This window comes from Schistocerca cancellata, chromosome 7, assembly GCF_023864275.1.
Source record: "Schistocerca cancellata isolate TAMUIC-IGC-003103 chromosome 7, iqSchCanc2.1, whole genome shotgun sequence".
Lineage (NCBI taxonomy): Eukaryota > Metazoa > Arthropoda > Insecta > Orthoptera > Acrididae > Schistocerca > Schistocerca cancellata.
In genome coordinates, this window is record NC_064632.1 from 253,532,241 (window position 1) to 253,553,279 (window position 21,039).

At 46.4% G+C, this 21,039-nt stretch overlaps 1 pseudogene; it reads right to left on the minus strand.

Moving 5' to 3' along the window:
• Positions 1-234: 234 nt before the first annotated feature.
• Positions 235-352, minus strand: LOC126093046 (5S ribosomal RNA; annotated as a pseudogene).
• Between the last annotated feature and the right edge of the window lie 20,687 nt (positions 353-21,039).

Below are 21,039 nucleotides of genomic sequence, written 5' to 3' on the forward strand. Positions count from 1 at the left end.
CTGAAGTACGAGAACTAAACTAAACTGCGTTCGATAAGGCCTTGAAAGGCCCAACGGTAACGTTCGGCCGCCGTGTCGTTCTCTCAGCCCAGGGGTGTCACTGGATTTGGATACGGAGGGGCATGTGGTCAGCACACTGCTCTACCGGCGGTAGTAAGTTTTCCTGGCCGGAGCCGCTACTTCTCAGTCAAGTAGCTCCACAGTTTGCCTCACCAGGACTGAGTGCACCCCGCTTGTCAACAGCGCTCGGCAGACTGGACGGTCACCCATCCAAGTGCTAGCCCAGCCCGACAGCGCTTAACTTCGGTGATCTGACGGGAACCGGTGTTACCACTGCGGCAAGGCCGTTGGCTAAAGTACGAGAAACTGCAGGTAAAGACACAACTGGTTCGCTCGTATGGGCTGCTGTTTGGAAGAGCAAGTACACTAGCTGCAACCGTTAGGTACCGTCGCACTGACCGCACATGGCACTCGTCTGTATGAACTGTCTTCGTGGTGTTGAGCTACTCTTGTGGCCGAGAAGATCCCCAGGTCTGTCGTCGATAGAACAGGTGTGGGACCATCTTGGAGAACTCTTTTCCAGTGCCAGTATCCGTAGCATGGGCCAGTTACAAACTTGTGGGACAGCTTGCGTCAGGGGAGGATACAGTGGCTTTATGACACCCTTCCCAAACGAATCACTGCACGCCTACAGGTCAGAGGGGATTCAATGACAAGAGGATTCATACCTCCAAGTACGTTACAAATGTCACTCGATGTTGTAATCACTGAAATGAAATCCTATAATGTCACAATCCACTAAGTTTCATTTCTTTTTTTCTCTTTCCCTTCTTGTTGGTTCGCGTTTTTGTCAGGCAGTGTACAGGGAATATTCAAAATAATGTGAACACCTGTACTTACTAGAGTATGGTTTATCAATAAGAGGTTGGACCGCCATTTGCCATAATATAGCTGCGATTCCTCTTGGAATACTGGAATATAATGGTTGTGTAGTCTCCAGAGAGTGTTATGCCATTCTTCGATGAGAACCTCTTCTAACTCCTGTAGTGACGAGGGAGGTGGAAATCTGCTCCGGAGTCTGCGCTCCAATATCGCCCTGAGCGTTCGATAATGTTAAAGTCCGGGTACTGTGCTGGCCAGGGAAGACGCTGCAGTTCAGTTGTATGCTCCTCACTCGACGATTGTACTGTTCTGGCTGTGTAGATGGGTGCATTATCGTCCTGAAATATGGCATCATTGTTGGGGAACAACATTTGGATAACGGGGTGCACCTGATCACCTCAAATGTTCACATAACCGTTGGCTGTAACAGGGCCTTTGAGAGTAAAGACGGGACCAGCAGAATTCCATGATATAGCTGCCCACACCATCACGCTTCCGTGCTTAACAGTTGGAGTCAATCAACCAGAACTATAGGCTTCTTTTAGCGTTCTCCAGATGTAAACCCGGCCCGATGTTGGAGATAACGAAAACGTTGACTCGTCGGACCATATGACGTGTTTCCACTGATCAGCCGTTCAGGATTTATGTTCCTGAAACCATGTTTTATGGTTATTTGCGTTGGTTGTCGTCACTAATAGCAACTGTATGGAGTTCTCGGCGGAAAGTGTCGCTAGATACCTGGTATCGAAGATGGCTATTGAGTTCTGCCGTCACTTTAGCTGCTGTAGTTTTGTGTTAGTGTACGACGATCTCCGTCATTTAGTTTCGACTTGCGACCATTATTACGTTTATAAGATGATGTGTTCCCATGTTTTGTGCAGGCTCTCATGACTATTGAAACAGTTGCTCTTGAAACATTCGATAAGTTGCATGTGTTGGTTTCTGATGCTCCAGCTAATCGGGCCTCCAGAATCTGCCCTCTTTGGTACTCTGTTAGGTCTTTCATTGCACGTCGACCTCGGTCTCTGAATGCAAATACGGAGTGTGCACTAATCGTAAAAAACCTGCTCTGATGCCTAGTCCGTACTGAACACGCACAGCCCAGCGTGACGCGTTCCTTGTTGACTGTCAAACACAACCATCCCATTACTGCCACTATTCACATTATTTTGCCTATCCCCTGTAGCTTCGCGATCGTATCGAGTACGTGAATCAACCTCTGGCTTATAAGCGTCTCTTCATCTTCAGATTTCTCTGCCTCGTGATGACTGGGTGTTGTGTGATGTCCTTAGGTTAGTTAGGTTTAAGTAGTTCTAAGTTCTAGGGGACTGATGACCATAGATGTTAAGTCCAATAGTGTCCTGAGCCATCTTCAGATAAGTTTATTTATATTCTCAGATGTGTCAAATAACTTGAGGCTGTTCGCCGACTGGGTGGGTTGCCGCTGTTTTCGTTAACCACTGGACGGAATCTCCTACTTTGGTGTACAATTCAGGCAGGTACATCTGCGGTGCGGTCTCGGTGTTCAAAACAGATTCATCTGATTTCACATGAGTATTCCTTCTACACCAACGAAACTAAAAGGTCACCTTGTCGCCAGTTCTAATGTCATTGTCGGTAGTCGCCGCCTTGGTGTAGGAAACTCGCAGGATTTTTATTTTTACGCAATGTAAGTCTTGTCGAGGTAGGAAAGCATAGTAATAATAGGCGTTTAACGTTCTTAGTTTCAACTGGTTCAATTCAGTCACAACTCCGCGATTTTTGTAAAGAATACGGGACTCTACAGCCGAAAGCCTTCCCCTCACTGGACCTGAAAACGCACATGGGCGAGGAGCTGGTGACGTCACAGCGTGGAATTTCACGAAATAAAGAATCTGGCGCGTTAGATTTTTGGCTCGTGGAGAGGAATGTGGCCAGTGAGATGTGATGTCACAAGAAGGACATAGGAGACGCCATACTGCATCGCGCTAAATATCGTATTTGTTGGGTCTTATTTCTCATAGAGTAGGTGGTATGAATGTTAGCTGTTTCAGAGCATCAACAAATTAGATCTCGCGAAAACGCGTCCTTTTAGTTACGAATTGTTATAATAAAATGATAGGAAACTACACATAGGTAGGTAAAGGTTTCCTGTAGCTGATGTTTTTAGTGTGACAACATGTGCGCTACGAAAGTGCAGCGTTTCAGTGCTGCGGCACCGTCATGATCTATCAAAAGCGCGTGTTTTTTTGTGCAGTGTGAATATTAAATATCAAATAATAACATTTTTAGATGCAGCCCTAAGACAGTGCACGCCATATTCGGAAGTTCGGCTGCTCTGAGGATGTTGTAACGTAATTGAAGCCGTCGTAAGCTGTGAAGATTCACATCCACCTCCTTCCAGATTTTTTTTATTTTCTTCAACTTTTTTTTTTAAAAGATTCTGTGTCTTTCTTATTCATTTAATATATCTACTACCTCAAAAGTCGACATTATTTATTATAAACAACGTATTTGCTGCAATTCTTGTTGCAAAGCCCAAGGTCTGGAATGCTTGCCCAGCGGCCAGAACTTTTATCGTGACTGTCAGAATGTGCCTGAAAGAAAACACAAGTTACACGCTGGAAGTCTTTGCTATTACAAAACTTTCTGTAAAATATGCATACCTAATTCTAGGTTTATGGACTGACTCATGTTTGTATCTTGCCAGTAAATATTTTTTTCAGTGATGGTGATCGGCTTCGAAAAAATCTTCTCTTCCATTCGAGTGAAATTATAAAACGAATCTCTACCTTAAAATTTATGTGATGGAGTACGTCATTTCAGAGCGGTGGTAGTCAATGCAACATCGAGAATACGGGTATTATGTATGTGCAGACTGACATTACACAATATACCATAACTGAAATTAAGGAATAACTCCCGTCAATGTGTATCCGAGATCGTTGCACACCGTTATGTAGTGTTTCTGTACCAGCAATTCGCCGTTAAAGCCATCGTCGAGTCTAGAATCTTCTTCGTGATTTTCTCCGCTCTTCTCCGACAATCACTGACAGAGTTAACGCAGCTATTTTCCGCATATGCAATTTCGTGAAGAAGCTGTGTGGTTTGCGAGCCAAGTAAAGCCGATAACGACCTCTCCAGAGCCCTTAGAGTGCAAATCACGTTAACCAGCTCGTCCCGTGTGTCGAATGCGCCGTCCCTTGTGAGACCGGATGTCCCGTCAGCGTCCACGTCAACGTCAGAGGCCTCTCCCTGTGTGAGGGCAGCTTAAAGGATGTAAGGGTATCGCATTGTGGCACTGGCTTCTAATGCTGCGTGACAACGCACCGTGTCATAAAGCAACATTTGTGAGGCAATGATTTATGGACAGTAACATTCCTGAAACGGACTAATATGCCCAGAGTCGCGATCTGAACGTAGTGGAACGCCCCTGTGTTCAGCTGGAACGTCGACATCGCTCCAGACTGCAACGTCAAACATCAGTTCCTTCTCTGGTTTCAAATCGTGAGTAAGAATGAGCTGCCTTCCCTCCACAGTCATTCAAACACTTCACTGAAAGTCTCACCTGCAGGGTTCAACCCGTCATAATGGCAAAGGATGGACACACGCCACTCACTTTTTTTTTTTCTTTTTAGTCGGTATTGGCGAAACACTTCGTCTATGTACCTCCGTTTCCAACAACTCTGGGTGAACTGCAACGCCGCTCAGCAGCAGCAGTGGAAGCAATGGCTCCAGACGTGATCGCAAAAGTGCTGGACGAGTTTGACAACCGTCTGGATATTTGTCGTGCGTCCGGTGAAGATGACTTCGAATATTTGCAAATGGTAAATAAAAACCGTGACTCCAAACGTAAGTCTCCCAAGGTTATATGTGCATGCATATGAAAGATGTATTCTCGCAAAATGGGATGACATTTTGTGTAGTGCTGTGCGTAATTTAAAATTCATCTCAATTTTCTGCCTTGATTCGCGTAAAGGATAACGTCTTCCGAATTGGGAAGACTGTTTCGAACCACGAAGTATTTTTCGGAGACAGCTGCTACTGTCTGACTCGCCATGCTCGGCAAGCGAGATTTCCATTAGGCCACAAAAATCGTCTACGTATGATGTTAGTGCATTTATTCCTTAACAATAAGCGGGAGCCTCGTACCGTTACTATTGTGCACCAACGGTGACTTGAGGCATCTGATCACATTAATGAAGTCCACGTACGTGGCAAACCTGCCAAGTTAATGAAGAATATCAATTCAAGATTTGCATTCGACAGTAACTGCTTGAGTTTTGTCGTTTTCCACATGTAACACGTCACAACGAAAAAATCTTTCAGTAAAGCTATATAGCCACACACAACTACTCTCTTACGAAAGAGTTCGCTTTACTTACTACGTTATTTCGTTTAGGGGCAGATTACCTACACTGAAGAGCCAAAGAAACTGGTACACCTGCCTAATATTGTGTAGGGCCCCGCGAGCTCACAGGAGTGCCGCAACAAGATGTGGCATGGAGTCGAGTAATGTCTGAAGTAGCGCTGGAGGGAATTGAGACCATTAATCTTGCAGCGCTGTCCAGAAATCCGTAAGAGTGCGACGGGGTGGACATCTCTTCTGAACAGCACGTTGCAAGGCATTCCAGAGACGCTCAATAATGTTCATGTCTGGGGCGTTTGGTGGCCAGCGGAAGTGTTTAAACTCAGAAGAGTGTTAGTGGAGTCACTCTGTACCAATTCTGGTCGTATGGGGTGTTGCATCGTCCTGCTGGATTTGCCGAAGTCAGTCGGAGTGCACAATGCACATGAATGGATGCAGGTGATCAGACGTACGTGTCAACTGTCAGAATCGTATCTAGACGTATCAGGGGTCCCATATCACTCGAATCGCACACGCCCCACACCATTACAGAGCCTCCACCAGCTTGAACAATCCCCTGCTGACATGAAGGTTCCATTCATTCATGAGGTTGTCTCCATATCCCTACACGTCCATCCACTCGATACAATTTGAAACGAGACTCGTCCGATCAGGCAACACGTTTCCAGTCTTCAACAGTCCAATGTCAGTGTTGACGGGACTAGACGAGGCGTAAAGCTTTGTGTCGTGCAGTCACCAAGGGTACGCGAGGGGGCCTTCGGCTCTGAAACCCCATATTGATGAGGTTCCGTTGAATGGTTCGCACGCTGACACTTGTTGACGGCCCAGCATTGAAATCTGCAGCAATTTGCGGGAGGGTTGCACTTCTGTCACGTTGAACGATTCTCTTCAGTCGTCGTTGGTCCCGCTCTTGCAGGATCTTTTTCCGGACCCAGCGATGTTGGAGATTTGATGTTTTACCGGCTTTCTGATATTCACGGTACACTCGTGATTCGTTAACCGTCGAGTATTCAGAGCACGGCAGGAGTGGACAGGCGGAAGAAGATGCAGTTCTATTGCCTGTCTCGTAATCACCCGTGGTTCTGGAGACGTCTGGGGGTTCTCAAGCAGCAGCAGCAGAATAAAGGCAACTCAGCATTGTCATCGGCTACATTCTTCGTCGTCCGCACGGATACAACATCGTAAGACTGTTGACAGATATAGTACTCTAGAGGCTTTACCCAGTCGAATTTCTTTCACAAAGTATGGCTAGCTTGAATAATAACTTGCAATAGCTTGTATGGCACCTGTGTTGTCATTGTCCTCGGACGTTATTACCAGGTAGGCCCCCTTTCCTTTTCATGCAGTCACCGATTGTCATGAGAATAGGAACATTAATTAACAATTTACTGCCAGTTTTGTGTGTTTCCCAATGACCAGTTTGTCTAAATTTTCTTTCTCAGTAACTGTTCATTCTTGTATTGCGTAACAGAGGCTTAAATAATTTGCAGTTTTGCGTTTTAATTTCATTCACTTAAAGTAACGTAAAATATCACCTGCAAAACTAATAACCAAAGATAAAGCACAAATTAAGAATGCCCTACTTCATTTATTCTATATTTAGCTTACCGAGTGACTTCTGTTGGCTTGGCGTGTATTTTATTGTTGTTACTTTAAAGTAAAATCAGTTGCTCATTTGCTTAAAGTAAATTCAATTCAATCTTTCAATAACCAAAACTGAATTGCTTGCATTTTTCTAAATTTTGTATTACGTTACACTGAGGTTACTGAAGGTAATTTTTTTACATAACAAACTTTTAAGTTAAGCCAGTGATTTATTTAACCAGAGTTTACTTTCAAGATTTAGTATTTCAGAAAACCTTCTGTTGCCACGCCAGTTATTATTTGCTTAAATTCCTTTGCCATTACCTTTCTTAAGATTCTGGAGATTCATTGCCCTAGTGGGCTGGCGACCGTTTAGTTATCCCTTATTTTTAGCTAATCACTGTTTTCTTTGTATTATCAGTCATTTTTGTAGAAAATATTACCTGGTACCCTTCTTTCCCCCTGTGCGGTTCGCGAGCGATTGCACTATATTCCAGCCATTTCCAAATTATCATCGGCATTTAGCTTAGTTTAGAATAGTTCTCATATTCTCGTTCCATTTCATATGGATTTGCAACGTCACGCCCAGATATTTAAGCGACTCGGCTGTGTCAGGCAGGAACTACTAACATTGTATGCGAACGTTACAGGTTTGTTCCTCGTACTCGTCCGCATTAACTTACATGCTATTGCATTTAGAACCAGCTGCCATACATCATACCAATCAGAAATTTTGTCTAAGTGGTCTTGTATCTCCCAACAGTCACAGAACTTCAACACCTTACCGTACACCACAGCATCATCAGCAAACAACTGCAGATTTAGAAACTAGGAACTTCCTGGCAGATTAAAACTGTGTACCGGACCAAGACTCATACTCGGGACCTTTGCCTTTCGCGGGCAAGTGCTCTACCAACTGAACTACCCAAGCGTGACTCACGACCCGTCCTCACCATTTTACTTCCGCCAGTACCTCGTCTCCAACCTTCCAAACTTCACAGAAGTTCCCCTGAGAAACTTGCAGGACTAGCACTAGTGGAAACTTCTGAGAAGTTTGGAAGTTTGGAGACGAGACACTGGCGGAAGTAAAATTGTGAGGACGGGTCATGGGTCGTGCTTGGGTAGCTCAGTTGGTAGAGCACTGGCCCGCGAAAGGCACAGGTCCCGTGTTCGAGTCTCGGTCCGGCACACAGTTTTAATCTGCCAGGAAGTTTCAAAATCAGTGCACACTCCGCTGCAGAATGGCTAAGCCATGTCTCCGCAATATCCTTTCTTCCAGTAGTGCTAGTCCTGCAAGTTTCGCAGGAGAACTTCTGTTAAGTTTGAAATGTTGGAGACGAGGTACTGGCGGGAAGTAAAATTGTGAGGAAAGGTCGTGAGTCGTGCTTGGGTAGCTCCGTTGGTAGAACACTTGCTCGCGAAAGGCAAAGGTCCCGAGTTCGAGTCTCGGTGCGGCACACAGTTTTAATCTGCCAGAAAGTTTCAAAATCACCGCACACTCCGCTGCAGAGTGTAAATTTCATTCTGGCAACTGCAGATTGTTGCCCATCCTTTCCGCCAAATGATTTATGTATACAGAGAACAACAGCGGTCCTATCACACTTCCCTGGGGCCCACCTGACGATACGCTTGTCTCTGAAGAACACTCGCCATCGAGGACAAACTTGATTCTACTAATTAAGAAGTCTTCCAGCTACTGACATATCTGTGAACGTATTTCATATATTCGTACCTTCGTTAACAGCCTGCAGTAGGGCACCGTGTGAAATGCTTTCTGGAAATCTAGAAATGTGGAATTTGCCTGTTCATTCATAGTTCGCAGTGTACCATGTAACAAAATGGAAAGCGGAGTATCGTACAAGCGATGGTTTCTAAAACCATGCTGATTCGTGGATATAAGCTTCTCAGTCTCAAGAAAGTTTATTATATTCGAAATGAGAATATGTCAAGGATTCTGCAGCAAAACGAAGGCAGGGATACTGGTCTGTAATTTGCACTATATTCGAACTGAGAATACGTTCAAGTATTCTTCATCAACCTTTACCCTCCTTATATACATACTGTAGGTGAGGTTACTGTGACAGGTAAACTCATCTCTAATTTCGATCGTTGTCCAGTGGCAGCCCTGTTCTTGGCAGGATACTTCTCCTCGGCCGCGGACCTCTCGCAGCTGGCTGAGCACCGTGAGTGTGATAGGCGGTGGTCGCCACCTATCATCGTCCTCTCCACGTGTGACTCAAGGCGCGAGGGGGCGCTATGCCAGTAACCGGCTAATGTCGCAGCATCATGTATCACGTCGCACTGCTCACATTGTCAGCGTTTGCAATGGCGCTCCAGCCAGAAACTGTGTGCTCGTTGGTAGAATGCCCTAACTTCTATTCATATTAGGAATGGCTTCATATCCCATGTCCCGTTCTTAAGGATCGGTACTGAGCCTGGTAAAGGCTTTGGTTTTGGGGTCGACACAGTGCTGCTCGAAAGTTGCGTACGATCAAGAGTTAGGTATAGATATTTCCGTTCTGCCGAGGAGTCGCTTGAATGGCACCCGGGGTTTAGGGGTGATGAGATACAGGTTCAAGTCTCTGCCGTGGTTCATGTTTTCATTCCTTTCTGTGTGTATAATGACGAGACTCTCAAGAAAAACTTAGTTATATCAGAATTAATAAATGAAAAGCGCTAGTTTGCTTTTGTTCTACAGTATTACTTTTATTGTGTCCACTGGTTTTCGGCTTACAGGCTTACTGAGTATTGCACCACGTCACAATGTTCATAAACATTGTAACTTCTTTGGTGACAATACTAAGTAAATGTCTGAGGATGGCCTTGTAAGCCGAAAACCGGTTAACACAATAAAAGTAATACTGTAGAACAAAATCAAACTAGCGCTTTTCATTTATTATAATGTTGTTCTACTATCAACAACGGAAGATTCAGTCAACATATCTGAATTCTCATTATATTACAATATACGTGTAAATATGTGTTTAATCCTACTTTTTTAAAATACCTATTTATATTTACGTAATATCAAATAAAAACTCGGCAAAGACATTAAAAAAACATCGTTAATGGCCAATTTTATAAACTCACATATTTCTAAGTGCTTGTACATCAAAGAGTTAAGTGAATGATCATAACGTTTTGACAAAGGGATTTATACGTTGACATAAATGTCGCTCGCTTAGTAGTAGAAGAGAAAAAAAAGGGGATAACGTCTTTGATTAGTAGTAAAAACGTCCTAGGTCCCAGTTCGAACCCCATCACCGCTTACATTTCCAATAATAATCAGCATTGGCGGTCGAAGACTTTCGGCATAAGAAGTCATCCACACCCTCCCAAAGACCTTGCCAAAGAGGGCGGCAGGGCGGACAGAAGCTCATGGCACTCTCTTATTCATAGGGTAGGAAACTTCCCCTAAGGGCAAAAGAATTACCAATGATCAACGGCGTGGGGATGCAGAAGGCAATGGAAACCACTGCATTAAAGACACGTCACATGTATCCACATGACATTGGCCTGTAATTAAAAAGTGTTATGATCCTCTTTTCATTGGCAAAAGATTCCGGAATAGTCCCCCATTCGGATCTGCGAGTAGGGACTGCCAAGGGGGAGGTGACCGTGAGGAAAAATTGAATAACCAACGAAATGATAACGTCCTACGAGTCGGGGCGTGGAATGTAAGAAGCTTGAACGTAGTAGGGAAATTAGGAAATCTGAAAAGCGAAATGCGAAGGCTCACTGTATATATAGTGGGGTCGGTGAAGCGAAATGGAAAAAAAAAGACAAGGATTTCTGGTCAGATGAGTATAGGGTTGTGTCAACAGCAGCAGAAAATGGTATAATGGGAACAGGATTCGTTATGAATAGGGAAGTAGGACAGAGAATGTGTTTCTGGGAACAGTTCAGCGATAGGGTTGTTCTCATCAGAATCGACAGGAAACCAACACTGATAACGATAGTCCAGGTATACATGTCGACGTCACAAGCTGACGATGCAAAGATGGAGAAAGTATATGAGGATACTGAAAGGGTAATACAGTACTTAATGGGAGATGAAAATCTAATAGTCATGGGGGACTGGAATTCAATTGTAGGGGAAGAAGTAGAAGACAAGGTTGCCAGAGAATATGGGCTTGGGACAAGGAGTGAGAGACGAGAAAGACTCTTCGAAACCTCTATTAAATTTCATCTAATAATAGCGAATACTCTGTTCAAGAATCACAAGAGGAGGAGGTGTTCTTGGAAAAGGCCGAGTGATGCGGGAAGATTTCAGTTTGATTACATCAGGATCATACAAAGATTCCGAAATCAGATACTGGATTGTAAGGCCTACTCAGTAGCAGATATATACTCAGATCACAATGTAGTAGTGATGAAGAGTAGGCTGGAGTTTAAGAGATTAGTCAGGAAGAATCAATACGCCAAGAAATACGATACGGAGCTACTGAGGAGACGAGATACGCTTGAAGTTTCATTTAGAGAGACATCTGTTGAACCTCGATGGGCAAGGTAGGATTTGACGAGCACGAAGATAAACGGTAGAAACTCTCGCCGCGTGCTCACGGGCATTATCTTGCTGAAGTGTAAGCCAAGGTTGGCTTGCAAGGGAGGACAACAAAACAGGGAATAGAATGTCGCCGACGCACTGCTGTGCTGCAAGGTTGCGCGGATGACAACCACAGGGCTCCTGCCATGGAAATAAATGGCACCCCCAGACCTTCACCCCTGTTTGTCGAGCCGTATGCCGCGCGACATTCATGTTGGTATCCTACCGCTGTCCGTGACGTCTCCAGACACGGCTCAGGCCTGAAATCTCAATGACTGGAGTAGAACTGCCTTTAGAGATGAGATCCGCTTCTAATTGAGCCCTAATGATCAGAGAAGAGGCGTCTGGAGACCAATCGGGCAACGGTCGGATCCCAACCTGACGGTAGCCCGCCATGTGACTCGACAACCAGGAGCAATGGTCTGGGGTGTCATTTCCTTTCATTGCAGTACCCCTCTTGTTGTCATCGGACAACGTGGACCGAAGGCGATGGCATCTTCCGGCAAGATAATTGTCCACGTCACAATGTCAAGATCGTGGTAGAGACGTTTGAAGAGCGTGATAGTGAGTTCATATTGATGTCTTGGCAACCAAATTTACCTGATCTGAATCCTATGGAAGGTAACTGGGACGTCATCAGCCAACAGCTCCGCGTCGACAACCCTCCGGGCTGCAGTTTGCGAGAACTGATACACCTGTGCCTAAGACTCTGGGAACCCACAAAGGACTTAGTTCACGCCGCACAGAATCGCTGCTATACCGCTTCTAAATGTGGACCAATGCGCTATTAAGCAGCTGCTCAGAATGTTTGGGCATCACTGAATTTTTCTGCTGTCGAGGAGGAAAACATTGACTGGTTTATTTCTAGGATTCCCTTTCAGGTATTAGCATCGTAGTTGAGGCAGAGCCTGATGGAATGTGGAAAAAAGTCGTAGGAAAGTTTCTGTAATATTTAAAGTTTGTTTTCCTTCATCCAGCTACAAAATGTAATTAAAATGTTTTTTTCTAGTTTGAAGTGTTACCTTCTTGCAAGCAGTGATTATCAAATACACTGATGAAAAAAAAACCGGAACACCAAGAAGTAATTGATTTATAGTAATGACATTTCGGGAATACATTTGTGTAGGTGACATATTTAACTACACTCCTGGAAATGGAAAAAAGAACACATTGACACCGGTGTGTCAGACCCACCATACTTGCTCCGGACACTGCGAGAGGGCTGTACAAGCAATGATCACACGCACGGCACAGCGGACACACCAGGAACCGCAGTGTTGGCCGTCGAATGGTGCTAGCTGCGCAGCATTTGTGCACCGCCGCCGTCAGTGTCAGCCAGTTTGCCGTGGCATACGGAGCTCCATCGCAGTCTTTAACACTGGTAGCATGCCGCGACAGCGTGGACGTGAACCGTATGTGCAGTTGACGGACTTTGAGCGAGGGCGTATAGTGGGCATGCGGGAGGCCGGGTGGACGTACCGCCGAATTGCTCAACACGTGGGGCGTGAGGTCTCCACAGTACATCGATGTTGTCGCCAGTGGTCGGCGGAAGGTGCACGTGCCCGTCGACCTGGGACCGGACCGCAGCGACGCACGGATGCACGCCAAGACCGTAGGATCCTACGCAGTGCCGCAGGGGACCGCACCGCCACTTCCCAGCAAATTAGGGACACTGTTGCTCCTGGGGTATCGGCGAGGACCATTCGCAACCGTCTCCATGAAGCTGGGCTACGGTCCCGCACACCGTTAGGCCGTCTTCCGCTCACGCCCCAACATCGTGCAGCCCGCCTCCAGTGGTGTCGCGACAGGCGTGAATGGAGGGACGAATGGAGACGTGTCGTCTTCAGCGATGAGAGTCGCTTCTGCCTTGGTGCCAATGATGGTCGTATGCGTGTTTGGCGCCGTGCAGGTGAGCGCCACAATCAGGACTGCATACGACCGAGGCACACAGGGCCAACACCCGGCATCATGGTGTGGGGAGCGATCTCCTACACTGGCCGTACACCACTGGTGATCGTCGAGGGGACACTGAATAGTGCACGGTACATCCAAACCGTCATCGAACCCATCGTTCTACCATTCCTAGACCGGCAAGGGAACTTGCTGTTCCAACAGGACAATGCACGTCCGCATGTATCCCGTGCCACCCAACGTGCTCTTGATGGTGTACGTCAACTACCCTGGCCAGCAAGATCTCCGGATCTGTCCCCCATTGAGCATGTTTGGGACTGGATGAAGCGTCGTCTCACGCGGTCTGCACGTCCAGCACGAACGCTGGTCCAACTGAGGCGCCAGGTGGAAATGGCATGGCAAGCCGTTCCACAGGACTACATCCAGCATCTCTACGATCGTCTCCATGGGAGAATAGCAGCCTGCATTGCTGCGACAGGTGGATATAAACTGTACTAGTGCCGACATTGTGCATGCTCTGTTGCCTGTGTCTATGTGCCTGTGGTTCTGTCAGTGTGATCATGTGATGTATCTGACCCCAGGAATGTGTCAATAAAGTTTCCCCTTCCTGGGACAATGAATTCACGGTGTTCTTATTTCAATTTCCAGGAGTGTATATTATGAAAAGGATAGTTGCTACTCACCATTTAGCGGAGATGATGAGTCTCACATTGACACAATAAAAAGACAGTCAAAAAATATAAAAATTCTTAACAATTTTTAACATTATGCAGCCCTGTCGGCAACTGTGATAAATGAACACGTAACACGTCAGCCGCAGTTGCAAATAGAAACCAATCTTTACCCATGTTTCAGCCAAAATAATTTGGCCTTCTTCAGAAGCCAGTGACACTAAACTATTGCATGCCAAAGTTTGGACCAGCCAGGGTGGCCGAACGTTTCTAGGCGCTACGGTCTGGAAACGCGAGACCGCTACGGTCGCAGGTTCGAATCCTGCGTCGGGCATGGGTGTGTGTGATGTCCATAGGTTAGTTAGGTTTAAGTAGTTCTAAGTTCTAGGGGACTGATGACCTCAGAAGTTAAGTCCCATAGTGCTCAGAGCCATTTGAACCAACCAAAGTTTGGCCATGTCAAGTTTTGTACATATTACACCATTAAAGGCTTTAATGGTTATATTAATCCAATTCCTAATGTAAAGATAGCTACTGTTATGTATCTATATTTCCACGCGCACATGCGCAAGAAGCACCATCAGCGATTCTCGGTACACAGCTGCTCGCCGCGTTCAATTCCGGTGCAGCTCTCGCGGCCTACCGACCTTGTCCGCGCAGTGGGGCCTGCCGTTTCTCTTCAGCCGAAGTGATGTAGATTCGTGACTGGTTGCTACGGTGCTACAGTTTTATACTTGACATGGCCAAACTTCGGTATGCAGTAGTTTAGTGTCATTGGCTCCTGAAGAAGGCCAAATTATTTCGGGTGAAACCTGGGTAAAGATTGGTTTCTATTTGCAACTGAGGCTGACGTGTTACATGTCACAAAATAAGCTTCCGGCCAAGAAGGCCTTTGTCAGAAATAGACAACAGACACACACACACACTCACGCAAACACAACTCACACACACATGGCCACAGTCTCTGGCAGCTGAAGGAAGACTGGCTTCTGTTTTGCAGATACTTATAGCGCAATACAGATACGAAGATAAACTGAGTCAAGAAATAAATGCATTGCAATTTCCGTATAATGAGGCGCCGTAGACCATGTATTCCTTGTACCAAAATATCCTTGAACAACACCAGAGTGTTTATCGATGCAGCTCGGGATCGTGCCCAGCTGCTGGTTTAGCGTAACGCGCAGTGCGCTAGCTGGCGAGACAGGGAAGAGATACAATCCTGGATCGAATCCACGTGGCGGATTAACAACGGTGAGCTGCCACACAAGACTGTCTGAGTGTGGTTTTTCAGGCCGTTTCCCACATTATTTTAAGCAAATGCTGGGCTGGTTCCCACTTTCCGCCTCAGAGAACACAAAACGCAGCAGGCGGTTACAATACGACCCCACACAGAACAAAGCTTGCAAAGTTCGGTGACAGGTGGCAAGTACGACTTCCCTCTCTTAGGTTACCTTGAGGACTGCGGCAACAGGAAGCGCATGTGCCCGCAAAAGTTAAATAAAATAAATTTTCCTAAACCTGAGTGCCAAACTTCGGGTTCGTCCCTTATACAGGGTATAAATTTAACGGGACTAAGGGAATACTCAACTGAACAATTTGAGGTTGGGAACCTGGGCTCGCAGAAGCCAGCTTACGGAGATAATAGGAATAAAATGACATTACTGTGTACTTTTTTACTTACCTTAGTTACAGTTAACTGCAAATGCCATCGCTGATACAATGAACGTACAACTGTATGTGTCTTACAAAATGTGCTGAAACTGACGGCCATCAACGTCAATGCGAGCAATACACCGGTAAACAAGATTCTGACACACTTTCACAAATATCCTTGGTGTATTTTCAAACACATAATAGGCAGCTACAATTCTGTCTACTAATTCCATTTCTGTATCGACTGGGAGCTCATAGACAAGTGACTTTAGATATCCCCAATGGAAATAATGAAGGGGATTCAGGTCAGGCGACGTCATTGGCAACGGAATAGGACCTTCCCTCCCAATCCAGCGACCAGGCAATACAGCATTGAGGTAGTTGCGACGGCGACACTAAGTGAGGCGATGCACCGTCGTGTATCCACATCCTCTCACCAACAGCGAAGGGTTCCTTCTCCAACAACTCAGGTAGAACTCACTGCACGAACTTCAAGTACAAGTGGCCATTTAGACGGCCAGGTAGAAGATATGGCTCAATGAGATTGTCGCCTACAATGCCGGCTCAGATATTTACAGCAAAGTGTACTTGATGGTGTGAGCATCCCACACATGGCTATTCCTGCTGTTCGAAATATCATCACGATCAAATGAGTCCTCGTCAGTAAACAGCACGATCTGATGTATATCTGGTCGATTAATCGATTGTAGGAGCAACCACTGACACAATGCGACCCATGGTTCAATGTCAGTCACAAGCACTGCTGGACTCGTTATGGATGATACGGGTGTAATTGTTGTACGTGGAGTACTCATCACACGTGGTATGTGCAGCGCCCATTTCATGTGCAATACGACGAGTACTTGTAGTGGGGTCCGCTGCAACACGTTCCAGCACCTTCTCTTCGTAATTGGGTGTTCGAGTGGTACTCATGTTGCCAGGTCCCTCGTTTTTTCTTTCCAATGAACCAGTCTGCTGCATTCGTTGATCGAATGAAATAAACACTCTTTGTGACGGATGATGCCTGTTAGGAAATCGTTCCTTGTACCACAGTGTTTGAGCAGCGAGAGAATTACAACGTTTTTCCCCATACACGAGGTTCATGTCAGTGAGTACTGATAAACTGTACCCGTACTGCTTCACTGTGTTGTACTGTACGTCTCTGAAGAGCACTGACTAATGAATGGGCCTGTCGTTGATTCATAACACTTTCTGTCAAGGGACGATGTGAATACGATACAACCTAGCCACCTTCTGGACAAGTAAAGTAAACAAAACGTGTATCATGACTTCCTAGACATCAGGCTCGGTCTCTTTGTTTCCTTGCAGGAAATAAAGAATGTACGTGTAAATAAACAGCTCAGTACATGTAAACTTGTACGCATGTTAGTTGTAAATAAACTGGAAAACGGTAATGCTAGACAAAGTGGTAGAGAAGCTGGCTTCTCCGACCCCAAGTCCCCTACCTCAAATTGTTCAGTGGAGCCTTCCCTATGTCCTGTTACATTTTTGTACGATCTTGCGGAAACACCGTAGAAATGGACATGCAGTGTTTGGACGGAGCTGCTTGTGCGACCTGCCGGCAGAGGTGGTGCGCTGGCTAGCTACTGTAGCCGCCCGCCCCTGGTGACGGGGGTCGCAGTCGGTCACGTGATTCGCCTGGGAGGTGGCAGCGGAGGAACGCTGAGTGCCGGCGCCGGGTGACCGCTGGGAGCGCCTCCCGTGTGCGGCCGCTTGGTCGCAGAGCGGCTTATGTACTGCGACGACGCGACATGCGGTTTCCGTATGCTAGAGCAGCGTTTCTCAACCTTTCAGTATTCAGCATTTCAATCTGAACTTTCATCGCCCCTCCCCTCCCCCACACCTCTCCTCCATTCATCATACGATAAAAATATTCAGAGGTAACATTAATTCTTTCTTTCTTTCTTTCGTTCTTTCACTTACGCCACTGCCCCGCAATGTATGCAGGGTCGGCGTGGTTACAACGGATTTGTCAAGGTTAATTTAAAGGGGCGGCCCGATGCCGTTTCTGCCGCCACCCCGTACCCACCAGGACGGAATCAGCATACCCCAACTGTCTGCGTCTAGTGGAGACCATGAAATAGCGCGGAAGTCTTACAAATGTCTGCGTGTCGAGTAACTGAGGCGGGATGTGGGGGCCAGCCCGGTATTCACCTAGCGGGATGTGGAAAACCGCCTAAAAACCACATCCAGGCTGGGCGACACACTGGCCCACGTCGTTAATCCGCCGGCCGGCGCGCCTACCCGAGTCCAGGAAGCAGCGCATTAGCGCTCTCGGCTAACCTGGCGGGTTTCAGATTAACATTAATAAAACCGCCAAACTGTAGGGACGGATTCCCGACGGGAAATAGAGGAAAATATGTCCTATGTACATATGTCCAGAAGTGGACAGAGTGCGCACAACGATAAGAAATCGTCTCGGAACACAGTACAGAGCTGCATCACATCCACGTCACAACACATGTTCAAAGTGGCCTCCATGGGATGCAATGCACGCGTTCACATGTCGCCTCATGGATTTTTCACTTGTTTCAGCCTTTCTCCGAGTAGCGTTGCAGGCGTCGTGAAGACGCTGTTGAAGGGTCTGCACATAAGGAACTGGTTCAGCGTACATAACGCTTTTCAGATGCCCACAGGGATAAAATCCAGGGACGTTAAGTCTGGTGATGTAGCAAGACATGCTACAGGGATTCCGCGTCCTATCCAACATCTGGAGAAGACGCTGCGAACTATAATGCGGAAGTGGGGTGGTGCTCCGTCGTGCAGAAACCACATAACCCGTCGTATTGCCAAAGGCACATTCCCAAGCAGCCCAGGCAGAGTATTCCGCAGGAAGTCCAGGTATGTTCCTCTGTCGATGCGTTGTGGAATAATAACCAGTCCAAGTATGTGGTCACCAAGAATTCCTGCCCACACACTGATGCTGAACCGATGCTGATGAGAAACCTCAACCATTCCCCGATGATTGTCTGTAGCTCACAGATGACGATTATGCAGACTGATGACGCCAGTTCTGGTAAAGGTTGCGTCATCGGTAAAGACGACTGATGACAGAAATCCCATCACTGTGATGGTCTGTTGCAAAAATCATCGACAAAATCCTTCCCCTAGAGGAAAATCCGCTGCTGATAATACTCGCACTCGTTTGAGGTGGTAGGGGTGGTAGCGGTTGTCATGCGGGACACACATAATCGTACTTTGGCTTACATCATGTTGGCGAACCACTTGCCTGGAGCTTCTACTAGGGATCACCTCAGCATCCTGTAGAACCTGCTCCTCCAAATCTGGTGTACGCTCAGTCCGCCCCCCTCCCTGCACGTTCGTCTGTCTGAAAGGACCTATGATTACACAAATGCCCAAAAAGGGCTTGAATTATTTGGTGATTTGTTTGGTGTCTGTGACGGAACTTGTTTTCATATAGTCATACTGCCTCCCGACCGTTTCCATCTGCTTGACCGTACACAAACACCATCTCCACTGATTTCCGACACGAATACCGCCCCATTACGATGCTTACAGCATGCTGCGTCAATCACACGGCCTGCAACACACAAGCACTACACGGCAAGTGGACAGAATAACTTTCATTAGACAGCGACATCTACAGGGTCTTTCAAAAATGACCGGTATATTTGAAACGGCAATAAAAACTAAACGAGCAGCGATAGAAATACACCGTTTGTTGCAATATGCTTGGGACAACAGTACATTTTCAGGCAGACAAACTTTCGAAATTACAGTAGTTACAATTTTCAACAAAAGATGGTGCTGCGGTCTGGGAAACTATAGTACGATATTTTCCACATATCCACCATGCGTAGCAATAATATGGCGTAGTCTCTGAATGAAATTACCCGAAACCTTTGACAACGTGTCTGGCGGAATGGCTTCACATGCAGATGAGATGTACTGCTTCAGCTGTTCAATTGTTTCTGGATTCTAGCGGTACACCTGGTCTTTCAAGTGTCCCCACAGAAAGAAGTCACAGGGGTTCATGTCTGGCGAATAGGGAGGCCAATCCACGCCGCCTCCTGTATGTTTCGGATAGCCCAAAGCAATCACACGATCATCGAAATATTCATTCAGGAAATTAAAGACGTCGGCCGTGCGATGTGGCCGGGCACCATCTTGCATAAACCACGAGGTGTTCGCAGTGTCGTCTAAAGCAGTTTGTACCGCCACAAATTCACGAAGAATGTCCAGATAGCGTGATGCAGTAATCGTTTCGGATTTGAAAAATGGGCCAATGATTCCTTTGGAAGAAATGGCGGCCCAGACCAGTACTTTTTGAGGATGCAGGGACGATGGGACTGCAACATGGGGCTTTTCGGTTCCCCATATGCGCCAGTTCTGTTTATTGACGAAGCCGTCCAGGTAAAAATAAGCTTCGTCAGTAAACCAAATGCTGCCCACATGCATATCGCCGTCATCAATCCTGTGCACTATATCGTTAGCGAATGTCTCTCGTGCAGCAATGGTAGCGGCGCTAAGGGGTTGCCGCGTTTGAATTTTGTATGGATAGAAGTGTAAACTCTGGCGCATGAGACGATACGTGGACGTTGGCGTCATTTGGACCGCAGCTGCAACACGGCGAACGGAAACCCGAGGCCGCTGTTGGATCACCTGCTGCACTAGCTGCGCGTTGCCCTCTGTGGTTGCCGTACGCGGTCGCCCTACCTTTCCAGCACGTTCATCCGTCACGTTCCCAGTCCGTTGAAATTTTTCAAACAGATCCTTTATTGTATCGCTTTTCGGTCCTTTGGTTACATTAAACCTCCATTGAAAACTTCGTCTTGTTGCAACAACACTGTGTTCTAGGCGGTGGAATTCCAACACCAGAAAAATCCTCTGTTCTAAGGAATAAACCATGTTGTCTACAGCACACTTGCACGTTGTGAACAGCACACGCTTACAGCAGAAAGACGACGTACAGAATGGCGCACCCAGAGACTGCGTTGTCTTCTATATCTTTCACATCACTTGCAGCGCCATCTGTTGTTGAAAATTGTAACTACTGTAATTTCGAAAGTTTGTCCGCCTGAAAATGTACTGTTGTCCCAAGCATATTGCAACAAACGGTGTATTTCTATCGCTGCTCGTTTAGTTTTTATTGCCGTTTCAAATATACCGATCATTTTTGAAACACCCTGTACCTTGGCAACGATGAGTTTCCAGGCACATGTTCATAGCACCTTTTCCCTCCATTTGCAGGCAGGAATCCGTCCCTGCAGTTTATCAGTATTATTAATGCTCACCTTGTATGTAGATACATACATACAATCCCAGGAAGAGGATTCCGCAGGAAGTCCAAGTATGTTCCTCTGTCGACACGTTGTGGAATAATAAGCAGTCCAAGTATGTCGTCACCAGGAATTCCTGCCCACACACTGAAAAGTGTGCCTCCACCTTCGTAACTCTTCAAC